Source organism: Loxodonta africana, chromosome 22 (genome assembly GCF_030014295.1).
Source record: "Loxodonta africana isolate mLoxAfr1 chromosome 22, mLoxAfr1.hap2, whole genome shotgun sequence".
NCBI classification, from domain to species: domain Eukaryota; kingdom Metazoa; phylum Chordata; class Mammalia; order Proboscidea; family Elephantidae; genus Loxodonta; species Loxodonta africana.
This window is the reverse complement of record NC_087363.1, coordinates 67,832,338-67,846,341: the sequence shown is the minus strand read 5'-3', so window position 1 is coordinate 67,846,341 and position 14,004 is coordinate 67,832,338. Positions and strand designations below refer to the sequence as shown.

The 14,004-nt window shown below is 41.0% G+C and overlaps 1 pseudogene; it reads right to left on the bottom strand.

The window, feature by feature from the left end:
* Window positions 1-8,494: 8,494 nt before the first annotated feature.
* Window positions 8,495-9,024, bottom strand: LOC100674900 (large ribosomal subunit protein uL23-like; annotated as a pseudogene).
* Between the last annotated feature and the right edge of the window lie 4,980 nt (window positions 9,025-14,004).

Genomic DNA, 14,004 nt, shown 5'->3' with positions numbered 1-14,004 from the left:
CCTTGCTTGCTCAAAGTGAAGAGGACTTGAAGGACTTACTAATGAAGATCAAAGACCACAGCCTTCACTATGGATTACACCTCAACATAAAGAAAACAAAAATCCTCACAACTGGACCAATGAGCAACATCATGGTAAACGGAGAAAAGACTGAAGTTGTCAAGGATTTCATTTTACTTGGATCCACAATCAACAGCCATGGAAGCAGCAGTCAAGAAATCAAAAGACACATTTCATTGGGTAAATCTGCTGCAAAGGACCTCTTTAAAGTGTTGAAGAGCAAAGATGTCACCCTGAAGACTAAGGTGCGCCTGACCCAAGCCATGATATTTTCAGTCACATCATATGCATGTGAAAGCCTGACAATGAATAAGGAAGACCAAAGAAGAGTTGACACCTTTGAATTGTGGTGTTGGCGAAGAATATTGAATATACCATGGACTGCCAAAAGAACGAACAAATCTGTCTTGGACGAAGTGCAGTCAGAATGCTCCTTAGAAGCAAGGATGGTGAGACTGTGTCTTACATAATTTGGACATGTTGTCAGGAGGGATCTGTCCCTGGAGAAGGACATCATACTTGGCAGAGTACAGGGTCAGTGGAAAAGAGGAAGACCCTCAAGGAGGTGGGTTGACACAGTGGCTGCAACAATGAGCTCAAGCATAACAATGATTGTAAGGATGGCGCAGGATCGGCGCAGGATCGGGCAGCATTTCGTTCTGTTGTGCATAGGGTCGCTATGAGTCGGAACCGACTCGACGGCACCTAACAACAACAACAACATAGGGAGACCATTTTGATTCCAGGAAAAGTAAATGGCCCCAAGAAGCTAGGTACAATGAGGAAGAAGAAATATAGATCAACTATTGGCTAATCTTAATATGATTGATTGAACCCTGCCCTCTCCCTTTAATAAAAGGAAGGGATATCAGTTCACAAGATAGCCTCTGTCCCTCCACCCAGCCATAGCTTTTGGGATTCAAATTTAGTAAGTGTGGCTTCGAACAGGAAAGAAAGGATTTGCGGCTTCCGGTGAAAGAAAAGCTGCTGGTGCATTAATTTTGGTCAGAGATTTCTTTAAAGTGAATATTTGGTTTCATGGGTAAGAAAACTCCAAAGTCAAAGCAAGATATCTGCTATCAATTTCTCTCTTTGGCAATGAGAATAAAACCAGGATCTTGGGTGCAGTCCCCTAAGATTGCTCTTTTGAGGCCCAGCCTGTGGGCAAAGCTGCAAATTCCTCATGCAAAGATTCAGGACATCAGAAATATGATAGAGACATATTAGATTGGGTTGAGTTCATGGACTCTGGAGTCAGACTGACCTCAGTTCACATCCTGGCTCTGCCACTTGCTGGCTCTTAATCACTGGCAAATTCATTGCTATCTGCCTCGGTTTCCTCATTTGCATGATGAGGATAGTAAGAGTACCTGCCTCATAAAGTTATTGTGAGAGTTAAATATGATCACGTACGGCAGTTAACTCAGTGCAGGCATGTGATGATTGTTTATATAAGGAGTTATTACTACTACTATTAGTAATCTCTCCAGACCCTGTCCGTTCTCTGGCCACCCACCTTCACGGATGCCTTACCTGCTGCCCCCTTGCCTTGTGCCTGTTCTTGGGTTTTCCCCCTAACACCCTCCATTATCGCTTCATTCAGACTCTCAACTCCTACTGCATGCCGGCTCTCAGTGTTTAGTGAGATCCCTCAGCACTGAGCGTCACAGCCTGGAGTCAGGCCACCTGGCCCACACTCTGCTCTGGCTCCTGGAGCCTCAGTCAAGGTTGGTGCCCAGAGCTCCCAGTTTTCTAGGCCAGAATTTCAACATGTTCCTGTCATATTTCCCTCTTCCAAGAGTAAATTGAGAGCAACAGATTTAGTGCAGAGTCCTTTGTGGGTAAGGCACTACGGTGGGCACTGCATTGCCACTCTTAGGGAGTTCTCCACTCTGATGCGCGTGGTGTGGGAATCAGAATCACGGCCCCAAAGAAAGCCAGGTCCTGATCCCCAGAGCCTGTGAGTATGTTACTTCACGTGGCAAAAGGGACTTTGCAGATGGGATTAAGTTAAGGACCTTGAGATGGGGAGATCTCCCTGCATCATCTGAGTATGCCAGATGTAACTGCAAGGATCAGAGGAGACAGAAGGGTCAGAGTCAGGAAGAGCAGTTTTAAGATACTATCTTGAGATACAACACTGCTGCATTTGAAAGTGGAGGAAGGGGTCAAGAGGCAAGGGATGTAGGCAGCCTCTAAAACCGGGAAAGGCAAGGAAACAGATTTTTCCTACAGCCTCCAGAAGGATCTAGCCCCGTGGACATCTTGGTTTTGGAACTTCCGACCTTCAAAGTTGTCAGAGAATAAATTTGTGCTGTTTCAAGTCACTACTCAAAAGTCAAACCTGTTGCCATTGAGTCTATTCTGACTCAGTGGGACAGAGTAGAACTGCTTCCATAGGTTTCCAAGGAGTGGCTGGTGGATTCAAAATGCTTTTTGGTTAGCAGCTGAGCCCTTAACTGCACCATTAGGGCTCCTTAAGCCACAAAGATTGTGATAATTCATTGCAGAGGAATAAAAAGCTAATACTGATGGTGAGCTTCTTGAGGACAGAGACACATTCCGTTACTTTTGCCACACACTCTGCTATGCTGTTTCCCCAGGAGGAAGTTCAGGTCCTATATTCCTACCCCGGAAAAGTGTCCTTAATTCATCCACAAGTGACCACTTACTTGATGTCTTCAAGCAAATTGGAAGCTTTGAGACAGCCCTTTGAAGCATTTCATGTTCGTACCTGATTTTTTGAACAAAACCACTTCTTTGTGTTTCTGTTCTATCTTTTCTGGGGAAGAGAGGACCATGGGATCTTCCTTGTGTCTAGGGGTCACAGGCCACCATTTATCACTGAACTAGCTCTGGCTACTTCAGGCAGAGATTTATGAGAAGGCCAGCATTTACCCCCAGTCTTCTTCCTCCTCTTTAAACTGAGATCAGTGAGGCCATCCTCAGGAGGCTCAACTCCATCCTGGCGAGGCATGGAAAACAGTCACCTCTGTCCATCTGGCCAGTGGAGCCTGGACTTTGTCTCGCTATACCAGATCCAACTATATTTCTTGATCTCATTTAAAAAACGATAATGAGAGAATTCATTGGCTGCCTTGCTAAAGTCTAGATACACTCTACATTTTCTGTATTTCTCCAGACTACTGGTCTAATAACTATACCCAGTAAGAACTTTTTCTTAGTCATCCTATGCTGACTCTTAATAACCAACACTTTCTTTTCTAAGAGTTCACAAACAACCCTTTTGGTAATCCACTCTACTATCTTTCCCAGACTCAAAATTAATTTTTGCCAGACTAAAGCACATTTTTATTTTTTAAAATAGGTCTAAATAAAAAGTTTCAGCCATTCAAAAGATGAGCTTCACTTATCTGGAAAATTAACAGCCAGATATAGCCTGGTTTGTTGTTAAAATATGCTAAGAGGGTCTGCCATGCCCATTAGGTTTCTAGGGGTCCAGTGGTCAAGGTTGTGCCAGGATATCCCCTTCAAAAGTAAAAGGCTATTTGCTGTATCTTAAGTCACCCGCCACAAAGAAGGAAGCATAATTCCTTCCTTCCTGGCAGGCTTATTTGAGTTCTGGGAGCAACACCTTCCCCTACTAGAAATATTGCTATAGCCCATATATTTAAAGACATGGAAGACTGCCAACTGAGAGTAGGGCCTGCAGCCATAAAGGACTCTGCATCAAGTCCAGGTGGTCATATAAGCAGTCCTGCTACTTGGGTCCTATGTTCCACCAGGTCCTATGGTATTGGAGGTTATCAGTGGTGAAGAAAGATGAGCGGGCATTTTTGACAAATCCCAGTGGGAGACTCAAAATAGAGACCTCTAGGGTTCTGAAATAATGCCCTACCACCTGCAGGAAGAAATTGTTTGCTTTATGAGAAAGAGCTCCTGGTGTGTTGTTATTGGGTTTTGATGAGACTGAACACTTGACTGTAGGGTACCAAGTGACCTTGCATCTAGAACTGCCCATCATGGTCAAGGTTCTATTGACCCTCCAAGTCATAAAGTCAGACAGGCACTGCAGTAGCCCATGATAGGATAGAAATGGTACCTCTAAAATTGGACTTGAGCAGGACCAGAGGCATGAGGATGCTGCATGGCCCTCATTTTACCCACTATGGTTGCAGTAGCCCCTCCCTCAGTGGGCATCTATGACCATATCAGAGGAAGAGGAAAAAGCCCAAGCCTGGTTTAGAGTTAGGCCATAGCAGTATGCAGATGCAAGCCTAATATGGACAGCAGCTGCATTACAGCCACATTCACGGTGTCCTTAAAAAGCAGTGGAGGAGAAAAGTCTTTCCAATGGGTAAAGAGCTGTGAGCAGTGCACTTGTCATCTGCTTTGTGTGGAAGGAGAAGTGACCAAAATAACAATGTACAAAGATTCCTGGACAATGGCCAATGGCCTGTCCAGATGGTCAGAGGCCTAGCAGAAAAAGGGCTTAAAGATTAGAAACAAGGAGCCATGCAGATTGACATATGGGAGTGGGCACACAGAGTAAAGATTTTGTATAATGTGTTAACGTCCACCAGAACACATCTACTACAGAAGATGCACTGAATACACAAGTAGGCAAAATGGCTAAGGCAGGTTTCTGACTTGGCCAACTGGGTGTCTGATGATGCCACCTCCTGAGAAAAGGACATAGGAGGAGGTACAGGTTTGCGGGGGAAGATGATGGGCTCAGCTCTGAACAAGTGAATTTCTGAAGCATTTGACATGCACACTTAGAGATAAAAATATAGACTTTAGAGATACACTAAGGTTTAGAAATAGACTAATATTTCTCTTTCTCCCTCTCGTACTCTCTCTCTCTCAGTGTGTGTGTGTGTGTGTGTGTGTGTGTGTGTGTGGTCCTTGAGTGGTGCAAATGGTTTGTGCTGAATACTAACCCACCCAGTGGCACCTTGGAAGAAAGGCCTGAGATCTACTTCCATAGAGATTACAGCCAAGAAGACTCTACGGAGCACAGTTCTACTCTATAATACACAGGGTTGCCATGACTTGGAATCAAATCTTGACAGCAATGAATTTGTTTTGTTTTGTTTTGGGTATATGTGTATAGGTGGATGTGTGTGTGTGTGCATGCACGTGTGTATGCCATCAACATATAGATAATTTGTTGAAGTCGTGAAAAAGGAGACAATCATGCAGGAAAAGAGAGGATCAGTAAGAAGAGAAACTGACTAGAGATATTTGCATTAAGGGAAAGGCATAGGATGAAGAATCTTGAGAAGAAATAGGCAGAGAAGTTAGATGAGATCCAACAAAAGCAGTATCACAGAAACAATATTCAAAAAATAAATAAAGTTGAAAGAGATTACACTCTCAGTGACAGAGAATTAAGTGAATACAAAAAAATAGTTTTAGTCTTGATTTTTATTAAGTGCTTAATATACATTTGAATAAATGAATGAACCAGAGAGACATATTCACTCTATGGAGAACCTCACCAAGGTGACAAGATATTTATCACGTTAATTTGTAGAGGCTCAACTATCTGGAATATCATTATCAAAGCTAGAAATTGTTTTCCTGTTCACCTAATCATAAGAGTGTAAAAAGAAGTACATTGGAATAAAACTGTAAAAAGTGCCTTCAATCTTGAGGAAGTGAGCACATTCCTTGTACAATCCTAAGCCTCCTGGATACATGTGTCTCCATGAGAGATTCTTTTATAACTAACTGCCCCTTTCCTCCTCCAATACTCACAGTGCTTCATATATGGAAAATATTTCTCTACAAGTGTCTTTAATAACTTCAGATGACAACCCATGCTGTCAAGTCGATTCCAACTCATAGCAACCCTATAGGACAGAGTAGAACTGCCCCATAGAGTTTCCAAGGAGCAAATGGTGGATTCAAACTGCTGACCTTTTGGTTAGCAGCCGTAGAACTTAACCACTAAATCTCCAGAAACCATGAAAAAATATGTGAACCAAATTTTAAGGTTAATAACTTGGAAAAGTGAAAAGTATACTGAAGACTGGCATGTCAAGGAAAAATTCATGAAGGAAGGGAAACTTGGTTTGGGCCTTGAGGAAAGACCTAGCTCCAATCTCCAAAAGTCCTTACCTTCAGAAGCTCTTCCCAGTCACCTGGTGCCAAGAGAATTCCTCAGTTTGGTGTGTAGTTACTTAGCCACACTGGGGTAGGCCCTCCTCTGGGTACCCACTCCACCCTCTACACTCATCTACTAGATAATGGAACACCTTGAACTAAAACCATCTGCTGTTATGTGTGCCTCTGCCATTAATGGAAGGTGTTCCAAGTGCAGGGCCTTATCTCTCCAGTCCTTGCCATTGTGCCAGATACACAGTACAGATCTATAACTGCTTGAACAGGAATAAGAAAATGAATATCAGAAGCACCTTCAGTGAAAGTCATATCTTTACAACCTCTCCATTTTAGTTATGGAAGCCCAAAATGATCGACTCACTGGCTAAATAGTATCCTATGATGCTATCTCTTTTAAACATCGTGTATTTCAGTTCCTACCAATAATTTATTTACACTCTATAGGAGTCAGGAAAATTGAGGTCCAAAACACCAAAAATCCACTGCCATCAAGTCAATTCCAATTCATAGTGACCCTATAGGACAGAGTAGAACTTCGCTATACGGTTTCCAAGGCTATAATCCTTACAGAAGCAGACTGCCACATCTTTTTCCTGCAGAGCATCTAGTGGATTTGAACTGCCAACCTTTTGGTTAGCAGTTGAGCACTTAACCACTGCACCACCAGGGCTCCTAGTTGAGGCCCACAGTAGTTAAATACGTAGAGAAAAGCCAGGCAGACATCACCAGCAGTCCTTAGCTGAACTGTTCTCAAGAGCTAAGCTAATAAACTCTACTTCCACAACTCTCACTTCTCTACTTCCAGAACAGAACAGAGACGTTAGTCATCCAACAAATGACCGTGGGCTAATTAAATCAATAAAAGTCCCTGCAAATTAGGTTTTTAAATGAAAGTGTTTTAAAGACCTTAAAAAAAAATCTGATTCAATTCTACTGGGGATAACATTTGAGGATAAATGAGCAAATGGGAGAGAGCAAAGGAAGGAAGCAGAATTGTCTTCAGTTGTCTAAAAAATCAACTATCATTTGAAAATGCTAACCTAAATATACAAACACTCTTTCCTATTTCAATGAACTTTTAGTGCCTAAATGCTTTGCCGATGGTTCTCGTTAACCATGCAGGAATCAACATCAACATCAACAGGAAGGGTATTTGTCTTCCTGTATTAAATATGTATATACTTGTTTCTTTTTCTCAAAAACTATTATGAAGAGTGAGCTGTAATGCACCCCATCATCACAAAAAGAAAAAATCAGAGTGATTGCCCTACTGATTCTGGGCCAAAGGACAATGTCCTTGAACATGTCTGACCTTGAGCAAGTCACTTAGCTTTCTAAGCCTTAATTTATTCATAATATGGGAAGCGATAATAGCTACAGTAGGCAGCTTCCAGAGATGCTACACTGAAATTTAAAATGTACTATGTTATTGTTGTGGTTAGTTGTCATCAGGTAGCTCCTACTCATGACAACTTTACGTATAACAGAACAAAACATTGCCCAGTTCTGTGCCACCCTCACAATTATTGGTATACTGGAACCCATTGTTTCAGCTACTGTGTTAGTCCATCTCGTGTAAAGTTTCCCTGATTTTCATTGACCCTCTACTTTACCAAGCACGATGTCCTTTTCTAGCAATTAGTCTTTCTGATGATGTGTCCAAAGTAAGTGAGTCCAAGTCTCACCATACTCACTTCTAAGGAGCACTCTGGGATTGGTTCATTCTTCTGGCAGTCCACTGTATATTCAATCTTATACAAAGGTAATAAATTCCAGCAATTCCAAGAGGCACCTGTTTTTCATATCTTAACATCTCTGAAATCAGGCTTCCTTGAGTCAGTGGTATCTCACAAGCACTGTCAGTGGTTGACATTGCCGTGCACATGCAAACCTAATCACAACTCTTCATCCTGTCATCACATCAGTCAAGTCGTGTGCATTGTCCATATTACATGTATTGAGTTTAATTGCTATTTAAAACATCTTTAGAACTAGGGCATTAGCGTTAAAACAGAATGTTATTGGGCACACAGAAAGGCGTAAACAGAGCAGGCAGGAGTAAATGTGATACTAGTGAAGCAAACATTCATCATCAGAGGAATGACCACCAGTGTCAAAACATGCACAGCGGATGTGAGGGACTTGGGGAAAATGACAGAGAAGATGATGGAGCACTCTGGGTTAGAATCCTTCTTTACCAGTGCCTTTCATGCCACAGGGGGCATTATTGTGTTAGACATTAATGACTGAGACAAAAATTGGCTCAGAAGAGTCAGAGTAAAAAAGATGTTTCAGGACAATCTCAATTTCACTTAATTCCCTTTTTTTTTTTTTTGTTGTGGTGAAAAAATTTGTATTTAGAATTAGCCAGCTGGACTCAGTTTATATGATCCCAATTTTGTTGGCAACATCCAAAGCATCATAGTCAGGAGCCAGTCGAACATATGTCTTCTTCTCTCCATCGGGTCTGATCAAGGTGTTGACCTTGGCCACATCAATGTCATAGAGCTTCTTTGGTCTGTTTGATCTGGTGCTTGTTGGCCTTGACATCCACAATGAACACAAGTGTGTTGTTATCTTCTATCTTCTTCACGGCTGCCTCAGTGGTTGGGGGAACTTGATGATGGCATAGTGGTCAAGCTTGTTTCCCCTGGGAGCGCTCTTCTGAGGATATTTGGGCTGCCTTCGCAGCCTCAGTGTCTTGGGCCGCCAGAAGGTGGGTGAAGTGCGGATCTTCTTTTTTTTTGTGGCTATGGACGCCTTTCAGCACTGCCTTCTTCGCCTTCAACGCCTTTGCTTTGGCTTCAGTTTTTGGAGGGGCAGGGGCTTCCTTCTTAGCTTTCGGCACCATCTTCGTAAAAAGGCTAATTTCCTTTTTTTAAGGAACAGAGTGATCTATGACAAAAACTTGTCTAAATAAAGACAAAGTATCTTTGTAAATATAAGAAAAATTCTAGAGAAGAAATGTGTCACAATTGGCAGATTGCTTTTTGTAGTGAAACGAAATAATAGGTTTCTTACAGTATATGATGATTTGGATTCAATGATATCTCATATACACAAACACAAAAAAACTCAATATTTTATTAGAGCCACACTTTAGGGTACATGTCTGTTTGTACATGTGAGGTAGTTTATCTTTATCCAAAAGGGTACTAGATATCTTCACAATCCACCTATTCACTGGACTTTGAAGACAACTTTGGGTTATCACCAAATATCACGTTCTCCATTGGAATGTGCCAACCTTGAGGATGCCAAAAGGCTCTGAGTTGAAAAAATTTTATTTCTAAGCAACAGTAATATTATTAGAGTTACTACACAATATTCCAGATTTTTACAATTTACAGACACAAAATTTGTTTGGATGTGTAAGTTTTGATTTGTTGGTTAAAAATAAATCAGTCTTCATACATATCTCAAAATGGAAACCTGTCATACATGAGAGCACATTATCTCCTCCAGTTATCCCCTCCTCTTTCCCCATGACTAAATTCTAACAAGAGCAACAGACAAGGCTGAAATCCATACCATTCCCCTGACCCAAGTATAGTTGCTTATTGACTACTGGACAAACCCTAACTAAAGATTCAAGCTGTGGGAAATTTTAATTATCATTAGTTACACGATAAACATATTCTGAAAGGCAGCTGGGCATTTCTTAAAATTGTACCTACTAAGACTTCAAAAGAAGATAAAAGGAATACAAAGAGTCAATATACAAAAAGAATTGGCCAACTTTCAACACTTTCAGGAGATAGCCTATGATCAGGCACTGATGGTACTGAAGGAAGAAGACCAACCTGCACTGAAGTCATTGGTGAAAAACAAGGACTCAAGAACTGACTGAATACCAATTGAGATGTTTCAACAAATGGATGCAGTGCTGGAAGTGCTCGCTGGTCTATGCCAAGAAAATTGGAAGACAGCTATGTGGCCAACAGACTGAAAGAGATCCATATTTATACCTATTCACAAGAAAGGTGATCAAACCGAATATAGAAATTATTGAACAAGATCATTAACATCACACACAAGTAAAATTTTGCTGAAGATCATTTAAAAGTGGCTGCAGCAGTATATTAGCAGGGAACTGCCAGAAATTCAAGCTGGGTTTGGAAAAGGACACAGAACCAGAGATATCATAGGTAATGTCAGATGGATCCTGGCTGAAAGCAGAGAATACCAGAAAGATGTTTACCTATGTCATATTGACTATGCAAAGGCATTCAACTGTGTGGATCATAACAAATTATGGATAACATTATGAAGAATGGGAATTCTAGAACACTTAATTGTGCTCAAGAGGATACTCTACATAGATCAGGGCAGTCTTTTGAACAGAACAAGGGGATACTGCATGGTTTAAAGTTAAGAAAGGAGTATGTCAGGGTTGTATCCTTTCACCACATTTATTCAATCTGTATGCGAAAAAAATAATCCAAGAAGCAGAACTATGTGAAGAAAAATGTGGCATCAGGATTAGAGGAAGACTCATTAACAACATGCATTATCCAGATGACACAAACTTACTTGCTGAAAGTGAAGAGGACTTGAAGCACTTACTGATGAAAACCCAAAGGCCCCTGCCTTCAGCATGGATTACACCTCAAATAAAAAAAACAAAAATCCTCACAACTGGACCAATAAACATTACGATAAATGAAGAAAACACTGAAGTTGTCAAGGATTTCATTTTACTTGAATCCACAATCAACACCCATGGAAGCAGCAGTCAAGACATCAAAAGATGCGTTGCATTGGGCAAACTTGTTGCAAAAGACCTCTTTAAAGGGTTAAAAAGCAAAGATGTCGCCTTGAAAACTGAGGTGCACCTGACCCAAGCCATGGTGTTTTCAACTGCCTCATATGCACGCAAAAGCTGAATGATGAATAAGGAAGATCAAAGAAAAATCGATGCCTTCGAATTATGATGTTGGTGAAGAATATTAAATATACCACAGACTGCCAAAGAAACAAACAAATCTGTCTTGGAAAAATTTTTGTTTTGGAAGGTTTTTGTTTTACGTTGAGGTGTAATCCATACTGAAGGCTATAGTATTTGATCGTCAAGTCCTCTTCACTTTCAGCAAGCAATGTTGTGTCATCTGCACATTGCAGGTTGTTAATGAGTCTTCCTCCAATCCTGATGCCCTGTTCTTCTTCATATAGTCCAGCTTCTTGGATTATTTGCTCAGCATACAGATTGAATAAGCATGATTTTAATCCATGAAGTATGCCCTTGTTCTGTTGAAACACCTGCCTTTGGTCTATGTACAGTTTCTGTGTGAGCTCAATTAAGTGTTCTAGAATTCCCATTTTTCACAATGTTATCCATAATTTATGACCCACACAGTCAAATGTCTTTGCATAGTCAATAAAACACAGGTAAACATCTTTCTGGTATTCTCTGCTTTTAGCCAAGATTCTTCTGACATCAGCAATTATATTCCTTGTTGCACATCCTCTTCTGAATCCAGCTTGAGTTTCTGGCAGTTCTCTGGTGATGTACTGCTGGAACTGCTTTTGAACGCTCTTCAGCAAAATTTTACTTGTATGTGATGTTAATGATATTGTTCAATAACTTCCACATTCTTTTGGGTCACCTTTGTTTGGAATGGGCACAAATATAGATCTCTTCCAGTCAGTTGGCCACGTAGCTGTCTCCCAAAGTTATTGACATAGATGAGTGAACACTTCCAGCACTGTATCCGTTTGTTGAAACATCTCCATTGGTATTCAGTCAGTTTCTGGAGGCTTGTTTTTCACCAATGCCTTCAATGCAGCTTGGACTTCTTCCTTCTGTACCATTGGTACTTGATCATATGCTGCCTCCTGAAATGGTTGAACATCAACCAATTCTTTTTGGTACAGATGACTCTGTGTATTCCTTCCATCTTTTTTTTTTTTTTTTTTTTTTGATGTTTCCTGTATCATTTAACATTTTCCCTGTAGACGCCTTCAATATTGCAACTTGAGGCTTGAATTTTTTCTTCAGTTCTTTCAGCTTGAGAAATGCCAAGCACGTTCTTCCCTTTTAGTTTTCTAACTGCAGGTCTTTACGCATTTCATTACAATACTTTGTCTTCTCAAGCTGCCCTTTGAAATTTTCTGTTCAGCTCCTTTGCTTCATCATTTCTTCCATTTGTTTTAGCTACTTGACTTTCAAGAGCAAGTTTCAGAGTCTCTTCTGACATCGATTTTTGTCTTTTACTTCTTTCCTGTCTTTTGCTTTCTTCATGTAAGATGTCCTTGATGTCAGCCCACAACTCGTCTGGTCTAAGGTCGTTAGTGTTCAATGCCTCTAATCTCTTCTTGTGATGGTCTCTATATTCATGTGGGATACACTTAAGATGGTACTTTGGCTCTCATGGACTTGTTTTAATTTTCTTCAGCTTCACTTTGAATTTGCGTATGAGCAATTGATGGTCTGTTCCAAAGTCAGCCCCTGGCCTTGTTCTGACCAATGATGTTGAGCTTTTCCATTGCCTCTTTTCACAGATGTAGGTGATTTAATTCCTGTGAGGTCCACGGGTATAGTGGCCATTTATGTTTTTAATAAAAGGTGCCTGCAATGAATAAGTTGTTGGTCTTGCAATTCTATCATAAGATCTTCAGCATCATTTGTATCACAGAGACCATATTTTCCAATTATTCTTCCCTCTTCTTTGTATCCAACTTTAGCATTCCAACCACCAGTAATTATCAATGCATCTTGATTGCATGTTTGATCAACTTCAGACTGCAGGAGAAGTTAGTAAAAATCTTCAGTTTCTTCTTGTTAATGGTATTGGCCTTAGTGGTTGGAGGATAAATTTGAATAATTATTAACTGGTCATCCTTGTAGGTGTGTGGATATTATCCTATCACTGACAGTGTTGTACTTTAGGTTATATCTTGAAATCTACTTTTTGATGATGAACGAGATGCCATTCCTCTTCAAGATGTCATTCCTGGCATAGTAGACCACATGATTGTCTGATTCATAATGGCCAGTACCAGTCCATTTGAGCTCTCTAATGCCTAGGATATTGATCTTTATGCATTCCATTTCATTTTTGATGACTTCCAATTTTCCTAGATTCATATTTCATAAGTCCATGTTCCTACTGATGGATGTTTGCAGCTATTTCCCCTCATTTTGAGTCATGACACCTCAGCAAATGAATGTACTGAAAGTTTTACTCCATCAACTTCATTAAGGTTGACTCTACTTTGAGGAAGCAGCTCTTCCCATGTTGTATTTTGATTGCCTTCCAACCTGAGGGATTCATCTTCTGGCACTATATCAGACAATATTCCACAGCTATTCCTAAGATTTTCTCTGGCTAATTTTTCTTTTTTCCAGAAATAGACCACCAGACCCTTCTTCCTAGTCTGTCTTAGTATAGACGCTCCACTGAAACCTGTGTACCATGGGTAACCCTGCTGCTATTTGAAACACTAGTGGAATAGCTTCCAGCATCACAGCAACAAGCAAGCTTCCACAGTAGGACAAAATGAGAGAAACCTGGAGCACAGTGTTGTGACTCCCCCAAAATGATTGGCTGGGCCACAATCTTGTACAGGATTGGTTGATTATTATGCAAACGGTGGCTTGAAAATCCATCCAATAGGATTGAGCCCCTTGCAGTCCAGCTAGTGGATCAGTTGGTTTTGCCAACTTGCTAGGCTTACGTGACGGCCAGTCTCACAGAGGTTCAAGGGAGGCCTCACTACCATCAAGAAGGGTGTGGACAGGAATATGTCCTCTGGATCTGGAGTCCCTGTGCTGAGAACTTCATAGACCCGGGATAAATAGTTACAACACCGAAGACAGAGAGAGACTGTGGTGGTGGGCTTGCCAGCCCATGG